The sequence below is a fragment of the Micropterus dolomieu genome, linkage group LG18 (genome assembly GCF_021292245.1).
Source record: "Micropterus dolomieu isolate WLL.071019.BEF.003 ecotype Adirondacks linkage group LG18, ASM2129224v1, whole genome shotgun sequence".
Lineage (NCBI taxonomy): Eukaryota > Metazoa > Chordata > Actinopteri > Centrarchiformes > Centrarchidae > Micropterus > Micropterus dolomieu.
This window is the reverse complement of record NC_060167.1, coordinates 38,402,547-38,412,688: the sequence shown is the minus strand read 5'-3', so window position 1 is coordinate 38,412,688 and position 10,142 is coordinate 38,402,547. Positions and strand designations below refer to the sequence as shown.

At 42.2% G+C, this 10,142-nt stretch overlaps 1 protein-coding gene across 1 annotated transcript in view; it reads left to right on the top strand.

Annotated features, from left to right (window-relative positions):
- The first annotated feature begins 241 nt into the window (after nucleotides 1-241).
- The window catches only part of LOC123956907 (transcription factor SOX-13-like), a 47,433-nt gene continuing 37,532 nt past the window's right edge, over nucleotides 242-10,142 (top strand). The window contains exon 1 of the mRNA XM_046029443.1: nucleotides 242-519. The gene's annotated coding sequence lies outside the window, so the exon portion shown is untranslated. The remainder of the gene's footprint in view (nucleotides 520-10,142) is intronic.

Below are 10,142 nucleotides of genomic sequence, written 5' to 3'. Positions count from 1 at the left end.
TGATATTGAATATGGATCTCATAGAGGAGAAGAGGCTGTCCATCAATAGTGATCAATAGTCCGATTGGTTTATGTGTAAATGCTTTTCTTTCTCTCTCTCTCTCTTGCTCTCCCCACCGCCAGCAATTGGAAATCAGCCCCTCTCCCTTTAAGTGGGACGTGAGCGGCAGGGCGCAGAGCTGCGGACGGCGAGTGTTGGAAACCCTGAGCCGCAGACTGAAAGTCACCGGGAGAGAGAGAGAGATCAGCGCTGCGCTCTCCGTCTCCAAAACATTTACGCACCGCAGCAGTATTGCGTCTCTGTCTTACTCCCCGCCGTCATCTTTCCAACATTGACTCCCACCACTACCCAGCGGATCCCTCCACTCTGAGGGACCGGAGCAGAGAAGTCTGCGCTCCGACCGAGTAGACTCTGTCCCGAACCGCCGTGCTTTGAATGCGGTGAGGAATTACAGCGGGAGTGGAAGAGGAGGAGGACGGAAGTTTGTCTCGTGGAGAGCTCAGGGCGCACCGGGACCGGTAAGTGAAGGCTCAATCATATATTGTTGTCAACACGGTTCATGTAAAAACTAAGCTTTGAACTTCTGCCCAGATTATCACTCACTTCAGGGTTTGTGTCGCCACCATGGGGGGTCCGTGGGGTTGGCCAATGGGATCAAACTATCTGCTTAAAAGGGATTCATGAATGTCCAACTTCTAAAAACTTCCATTTTTGTTTTCCTCCATCACAATTCAAGCACATCACCCAGTTTATTCTGACTTGACCTAAGTTCTCTTCTCCATCACCTCCATCTGCTCTTTCACTCTGTGACAGCTTTATTTCCCTGAATGTGCCAGAAATAAGAGCCTGACATGCTGCACTGCTGCCAGCTCTCACACTTAATTATCCAGTGTGGGGGGAGGGGGGGGGGGTGATGGTTATGATGATGGTGAAGATGATGAGGATGATGATCTGTTGGCAGATGCAAATGAGTGGATATCAGCAGGTTCACTGAAAATAGGTACAGGCGTCAACATCCTACCAAAGGCTTCCACACCCTTCTAATTTGCTAAAGTTTCACCAGAACAATTACAACTGTATCAAGTTTCAGAGTGCGAAGGTGTTCTACTGGTCACATTTACAAAATAACACCTGAAAACCTGAAAAACATCTTGTCAGCTGTGGTCAGGTTAGAAATGTGGAACAGTGGGAGCAGAGCAGGTCAGTGGTGCCTGGGCTCAGAAAGAAGGCTCTGTGGTCTGAAGTGGATCAGTAGTGAGGTTGTCTTGGTGAGAAACAGTTTGAGATGCCCTCAATGTGGACGGAAAGACGGCAGGTCTGAGACCCGTTCAGAGGTGCCGTGTCAGTCTCAGTACAAAGTATGTAGAGCTTGTGGGTGCTGTGCCTCAGCAGGGCCGGACTGTGTCAGCGGGGAGTCCCTGACCTTTCTCTATCACTCTGTCCCCACTCACTCCCATCTTCACACCCCCCACTGCTGCGACCACTCATTTCTTTCTTTCTGTCTTTCTTTCTTTCTTTCTGTCTTTCTTTCTTTCTTTTTTCTTTTTTCTTACGTGGGCTGTCAGAGGGACTTTAATGCTGCATCTCTCCATCCTGCATGCACATGCTCCCATCATGCACCATGATCTCACAATGGAGATCAGGACAGAGCAGTGCACATGTAAAGCATGTCTATCAGCACCCCTGTAGTGTATATACCTGACAAACACACACACTCAGACTAATCTCTAGGAGTGTTTGGCATCTCACCCTTCACTCCAGCCCCTCTCAGTCTTGGAGCTTTGTCTTCCCAGGTGAATGTGGAGCGATTTGCCTACTCCTACAGTGATGCAGACAGGGCAGTCCGCTAACGCTACATTAGCTCAGACCTGCCGCTTTTTGCTTCGTATCGTTCAATTTAGATTTATTGTGGTTTTACCTATACTCTCCTCCACCTCTCAGTCTCTGTAACAAACGTGACCCACATAACATAAAACACTGCAACAAAACGGTCACAACAACACAGATGAAGAGCCATCCACTAACACTACAGTAAAGTTACTGACTGCGGTCTAACTGTGTGGCAACAATCAAATTTATAATATTCAGTCCAGCTCATTAACCGTTTTGTCATCATCCAACACATGTAGCTGTGCTCACATTGCTGAGCCTCCGGTGACAGATTCACAGATAGTTCTTCATTTAGCTGACGCTTTTATCCAAAGAGACTTACAGTTGCTATATATGTCAGAGGTCGCACGCCTTTGGAACAACTAGGGTCACCTGACCCAGCCCTAACTGTAAACTTTATCAAAGAGGAAAGGCTTAAGCCTACTTTTAACTAGGGGTGTAACAGTGGTTATCTACACAATTGAATTCAATTAAATTTTATTTATATAGCGCCAAATCAAAACAATAGTTATCTCTGAGCGCTTTTCATAAAAGAGCAGGTCTAGACCGTACTCTGTGATGATATTTACAGAAATCCAACAGTTCCCACCAAGAGCAGCACTAGGTGACAGAGGCAAGGAAAAACTTCCTTTTAAGAGGCAGAAACCTCGAGCAGAACCATGGCTCAGGGTGGGCGGCCATCTGCCTCGACCGGTTTGGGGTGAGAGAGAGAGAGAGAGAGAGAGAGAGAGAGAGAAGGCAAGAGAGGAACAGAGAGAAAGATGGAGGGGGATGGAAGAAGAGAGAGAGGGGAGGCAGGCAGCCTACACAATATACACACAGAGGTACAGACAGTAAAAGTAATGTTGCTATAGCCTGAATGAAAAATGGTACAGATATTTACAGTAGTGTTACTGATAATAATCATAATAGGACTAGTAACAATAATTGGAACAGAGGGTGTCGAGCAGGAACACGGTGTCAGCAGGTGACTCGCAACCACAGATCCAGACTCCACAGCTCCAGAGCCAGAAACACCTGCAGGAAGTGATAGGAGGAGAGAGGAGACGGGCCGAGAAAGCACAAGACTACCGGAAAGGGAAGAAGTTGAGTTAGTAACATGCAATAATGGGATGAGGTTGCATACAGAGGGAGAGAAAGAAGAGGAGAGAGGAGCTCAGTGCATCATGGGAAATCCCCCAGCAGTCTAGGCCTATAGCAGCATAACTAAGGGATGGTTCAGGACTCACCTGAGCCAGCCCTAACTATAAGCTTTATCAAAGAGGAAAGTCTTAAGCCTACTTTTAAATGTAAGCCTACTTTTAAATGTTCACACACCTGGTTGCAATCTTAAAACTGCACCGCTAGTGGCCACTGAAAACTACATAATGTCCCTTTAGCTACAGTTTTAAATCATAATGAAGTTATGTTGAACTCCAGGTAAACATGACAACATTAATGCTTCATACTACTTTACAAACTTGGCCACAGTTTGAGCTTAGTATCCAATATTAAAATATAAAACATCCGCATGGTTATCAGAGTCTTTGATGATTCTGGAATTACCTACCTTCAGGACGTGTTGTTAAACAAGCTTTCAGATCGCTAGGTGTTCAAAAAATCAGAAAGTTATGGTAATAAGAGCTGAACCAAAATCACTTTTTACAGAGATGTCACCATTAAAAATTAAATGTAGAGGATTCATATCAAGTCTGTTTATGTTTTAAATATCAAATGCACTTCAGGGGATGGTAATACTTTAGTGCTAGGGCAATTCATCGACGTGATCCACGTTATCAGTTATGGGATCAGGCTGATTTGTATAACGTGCAAAACCCAGATTCCCCCGGAGAACGATACATCAGGATTATCAGCACGAGGAACGTGTTTCTGTTACAGTAGTCTCTTAAAATAGATTTTCTAAATGTTTCTTCATCGCCTACATGTTAAAAGTAGCCTGTTTTATGCACAGCTGCTGTCATGGTCACGTAACGTTACACCATGCGCCATTTAACTTGGGGAACGTTTCATATTTCCTGTTTATTTATTCTGATTCTGATTCTGATTAATGGCCACGTAAGAGTGACTAAATGTCAGTAAATGGTCTCAGTTATTTTCTTTGCCACACATTGAGGCAGAAATACATTTTCCTGTGATTATCTTACTGCATATTACTCAGTGATGAAATAATGTCAGAACCATATAGTTCACATATAGCGATTAAATGAATCTATTTTTCAGGCATCTGACAAATAGGGTCTGTTATTATTAACATCATGACACAGCAATGGATAACAGACTCATTTTAAAATACGCAACTTATCATTATTCGAATGTGCTGTATGTGTCTCTTTTTAATTGACTAAATTATTGAAATATTAATGATTATAATCAAACAATAAAATAATTTGTCGTTAGGTTAATTGACTAATTGAAAAAATAATCCTTAATTCTTAATTGATTAAAATGTAATCATTAGGTGCAGCCCTGTGATAGGTTCCTCTTTCTCCTAAGCAGCCATGTTATTATGGCTATAATGCACTCGACAGTGCTCCAATGTAGAAAATAATGAATTCAACCTCATTAATTATTTTTTGACATTAGGACACCTAGTCATGAAATACATCACTTGATTTAGACATTTTTTACACTGTGTTTATCTGTGTGTGTGTGTGTGTGTGTTAGAGCACCATGTCCTATACGTCGGACATCTCCATAAGGGCAGCAGAGCAGACAAAGCTTTTTCCCTTCTCTCCTCTCCTGACCTCCTCCACAGTCCACAGAGAAATGGCACGAGAGAAGAATGGTGTGTGTGTGTGTGTGTGTGTGTGTGTGTGTGTGTGTGTGTGTGTGCATATGTGTGTACTCCTCAATGTTAGGCCAAGCCAATCACACAGGACAATGCTGGGTTCAGGGAAGTCTTGTGATCCCTTTAAATAAATCCTCTGGCTGCATGGTCTCCTGTGAAGGTTAAAACACTCAGCTGGATGACTGACTGACAGCAGCGTCAGACTGCATCAGTGCTTTCCATCGTTTCTATCAGGTATTTATTCTTTAATAGGCTACCAAAAACATATAGAGCTGGGCAATAATTCAAAATCATTGTATATTAACTGAATCATATTGCAATAATATGATCATATCGTGTTATCATTCTGCACGTCTGCTCATTAAGTGTTAAATGCATTCATCGCTGGAGTAATTATTTAAAGCAAAATCACAAGCATCCGTCTGCTCCGCTGTGAGGAGCTGCTGCTTTCTGTTCCTGCGCTTGGGTCGGACAAAACAAGACGCCAACATTTCAACAGGTTGCACAGTTTTGAAATGATAATGATAATGAAAATAATTGTTAGTTGCATCCCTAAATATTTTAGTAGTTTAGTAATTTTACATTGTGATATACAGAAAATAGCTATTGAAAAATGTTTAATATTGTGATAAATCTTTGAGTCGACTTGCTCAGTCCTGACTGAGTGCTACAATCATTCTTATTTTTCTTTCATTTAAAGATGTTTCACTTGAATCACCTTTTTAAGACAGACCTGTCTAAGAGGAAAGCAGATGAATATGATTACAACAATAAATACAACACAGACACGTACACAGGCCACAAGAGAGCACAAATATCATCATTAGGATGCGGGATTCATTGGCAGCACACTGAAGAGAGGATTTCATAGATCCTTTGAAATGCACTAGAACTGACCAAAAGTCGTCTCTGCACATTTAAAAACTAATAGAAAAATGTCTTTGTCTTAGGACCAGCAGTATTTATTATTGCAGCTGATAAATCCAGTCCATTCATCTGCAACTATTATCAGTCAACAGTTACTTTACAAGTTACTCAACAGTTTGAGTCATTTCTCAAACTTCGAGCTTCATGTTATGTTGAATTGTTTTGTCTGGCCAACAGAATGCAAAGATGTGTTTACCTTCAGTTCTGGAAACTGACAGACGTTTGTCTCTATCCTCTGATAGTTTGCTGACAAAACGCTTCATCTGTTGCAGCTTTATGTTAAAGCTGTGCTTTGGGATGCTGTGGAGGAGGTGACATCAGTGTCAATTATGAGTTCATATAAATTCATGTTTGCTGTTCAGGCTCCAGGTGCTAAATATGTTTGAGATTATTCAGGTTAATTCTTCACTACATCCTTGATAAGAGTATGATACCACGTCTGTCTGCCTCACAGTGTCCTCTTTTGCATTAAGTAACAGCCTGCTCATGTGGATCCCTTATGACCACGAACATGAACATCGGTATCACAAAGACAAACTCCAGTTCATTTAGTGTAAATGCTGAGAAAAGGCTTCTTTTCAGGAGAAATTTTTGTTCATCCTTGTCAAGACGCAATCGCTGATGCAAACAGGGCGAGGAAGAGCCGTAATTACAAGCAGGGATGTTAAACATGTCAGGAGACCACTTAGCGGGTGTCTCTTTGTAAAGGAAACGTGGATCTTAATGTCTCCTCATCACTTTTTAACACTTTCCACCTGTTGCCAAAAGACTGTGTGACTGTAGGAGCTTCATAGGAAACACACACATACACACACAGTCTCCTGCACACACACACACACACACACACACACACACACACACACACACACACACAGTGGCTCACGCTAGGCGGGTGATAAAGTCTTACTGTGGTGACGGGCCACTCAGAGACTCCTGGAGACAGCAGCCACACACATACGACCCTGTAAGCATCAACACACACCTTCAAGGTAAGATTCCTACTTTACAAACTCTTAACAAACCTCAGTAACATGAGTGAGCCTCGTTTTCCTCTCTGCTCGCAAGGTTATAATAGGTTATAGTTATACTCCCTTCTGCTACGTAGAAGACTATTAAGATCTTAGTAGCAAACCTCCAGCCGTCAACAGCTGTAAATCAGATTTGAAGAAGAAAGAACGGAAGCTTCCTTGAACGCTGCCCTGCATTTCTCATGCCACTTTTGAATACTTTTCTAATGTCTACAGAACTGTGTGTGTGTTGTGTGTGTGTGTGTGTGTGTGTGTCTGTGTGAAATGCATGTGTGTTCATTCAGCACGCAATGTCAAAAATACAAGCTCCTGCAGGACTAAGGTGTGTTTCATTAAGCACAGAGCGAGAGGAAGCTTTTGTTGGGAAGTATGTGTTTTTTTTTACAGTTCTGATGTTTGTCAAAGTACCATAACTACAGCTTTCTTTTGTCTCTCTGTTCCCATTATGCTCGTCACCTAACGGATTGTTTAGTGTATGAGGCATGAATGAGCAGGTTTACATGCTTTATAATTTACACTTTAAAATCTGCCTCTTCATTTAGAGAAAAGAACCTAATAAAGACGAGATTACGAAGTAAATAAGATTTATACATACGTTGATCAAACATGTTGCTACCACAATGACAAAAGGCCTGGAGGCCCTGCTTGCCTTTTGATATGTTTCGGCACTTTTTGCTACTTTTCCAGTGTTAACCAACACATTTGCATCGACATCAGAGGAGAGCGCACAAACACACGTTGTTTTGTTAGCCGTGACTGAAGATAAAGGAATGTTTGGCTTGTTTCATGCTTTTTCCAGCCGATTTGTTTATTTCTGCGCCGATCATGAGAATTCACAAACACTCTATTGATACGTGAGCGTTGCACGCTCAAATAAAAACATGGCAGTTTCCTGGTTCATTTACATGACTTTTCCCTGAGTGCGAACAACGCCGCTCTGTTGTCCTCTGAAACCTTAAGTAGATTTTTTTTTAAACACAAGACTCCCACTCTATGCCTGTTTGTTGTGTGTGTGCGTTGTGTGTGCATGTGTGTGTGGTCATTTGCAAATAAGCAGAGACCGTTTGTTGGCTCCACAGCAGTCCACTGGCATGATTTGCATTTCCTTTCAAAAATCTGTGAAAACTAAAGCGACAGTACACCATTATGTGCCTGCTTTGTATAAGTTGGTTGCTTGTTTGACTCATAACATTTGGAGTGTATGTGCAACATGTATAACAGGTGTGCTCCAACACTTCTTTGAGCTATAATTTAGTACCCAATAAGTAGAAAACAGGTGTCTTAACTATGTCTTCTGCAGTGATACCGCTTTAAAATCTATTGTGAATGTCATTAAATGTCATTCTTCAGTAAAGTAAAACAAATTCCCGACAGACCTCAGAGGGTTTTTTTATCTCCCACTAACCGCATCAGAACATGATAACGTCTTGAAAGTCATGCGCTCTGCGCTTCCACGTCCTGTGCAGTGAGTCAGAGAGATATCTCTGTCCCCACCATGTACCCCCTGCCATTCTCAGCTCCTTACTTTGAATGACGCACGATCAAACCTGCAAAGAAAGAAATTGCGCGATGTATTGCGCATATATATATATATATATATATATATATATATATATATATAGTGTGACTGTATGACTGTGTGTCGGTTATACTGCCTAAACGTCTGTTGTTATACTTCCTCCGCTTGCTGCTGTCAGGCAGCTCGCTGTGCTTCCCCTGCACTCAGATAAGGATTTGTTTCCATGTTTTAATTCTTTTTCATGTGTCTTGGTTTTATCATTAACTGAAGTTGAACACAATTGAAGGAGAAACCACTGAGATAAATTTCACTATGTGGCATTTTACTACTTTATAAGCCCGTCACCTCGGACAGAAAAGACCCCTACAGACTGTGCACAGAACGGTGAACTTTCTCCCCAAAGTATTAAACACTATTCTGTTTTTAGTAGTGTTCAGCAAGAAAGGGTAGTTAGTACATCTTTACTATCAGTATATTATTTAACTCATCTTCAAACCTCCTGTTTGACAGCCGCTGTCAGCATCACGTAATGCGCTTTATATTGTCGAACCCTTCATCAGACACAGAGACGATCATCTTTCCACTGACTCCTGTTGTTGAACACTGAACAGCCAGTGCTTTTAAACGTACCGCTGAGCCGAGCAAATAACAGACCTAGCTCGTCCGTCTCAGCTCTGAGCCCACTGAAGATGCAAATCTTTGACACCTCACGAATATATAGTTAAAAAAATACTATGTAATTTCAGCTGCTCGCTGTAGTTTCTACAAAAAGAAAAAAAGGAGGTAATCGTGTATTTGTTTGGGACTATTTTCAGTGGCGGATGACTCCGCATGTGACTATTTGGGGCAGCAGGACGGTGTAGAATAAACTACAGTGTGTGTGTTCATGGTGATGAAGAAGCATGTCACCCAGTGATGCAGTGAGGCTCTCTGATGTGTTTAATAATTTCTGGACAACAGTGGAGCTCTATGGGAAGCCGAGAAGGAAAAAGAGGATTCAGGCTGTGAGACACTCATGACTCGTTAGGAGATGCATTCACTTTTGGTTTGTTTCTTGTCAGAAGAAGGAAAATAGAGAATATCACCAGCCAGATCCTTTGAAAGAAAACCAGCTAAAGTAAAGACAGCAGGAAATAAAGTTGACATCACGACCTGTCTTTCTTCTGTTGTGTAAAAAAGTGATCGATGTTTTAGCATAGAGCACAGACACGCTCAGTCTGTCTCAGCACCTTTTAACAGCTTTGTCTCTGACTCTGTAAGAGTGCTGAGCGTGAAGCAGAACAGCCGGACAGCCTCATCGCTATGAACAACCCCTTCCACATCACACCTTTATTTAAACCGTTGTTTAGATAACATTTTGATTAGATATTCCTAAATCAGTTACTCTCTTTTTAGTTACTCAGTTGCTCTAATGTTTTCTAAGCATTGACAAAAGAGTGAGTGGATTTCAAAAGCTTTTCCCATCAGTGTTCCTCCTGTGTTTTCTATTTGCAGACACTATCCAGACTCATGTGTAGGTGCTGTGGGCCGGGTCTGTGTGAAGGCCAGGCTTCGTGTCATTATGGTGGTCAGCCAGCAACGTCAGACATGATCTGCAGCTTATTGGAGCTGGTTAAGACCTATGGCACTAACTTGTTTGTAGAATATGCGGCTACACACACACAGCACAGACCTCCTGCGGTATCTCAGTGCTGAGACGAACCGGCCCTCTTCAGAATCACCTGTTGTGCTCCCTACTGTTCAAAGGTGTTTCCATAGTAACACCTCAGAGCCCTGGCCCCTTGGTCTATAAGACCCTCAGCAAACATAGACCCCCACCACCACCATTACGTTCTCCATAAAGCGCACACACACACACACACACACACACACACACACACACACACACACACACACACACACCACAATGAAAAGATGTGTAAAGCTGTCCTTCATTATTAACCTATTTACAATATGGGATTATTTTCACCATATCATTAGGATTTGTGG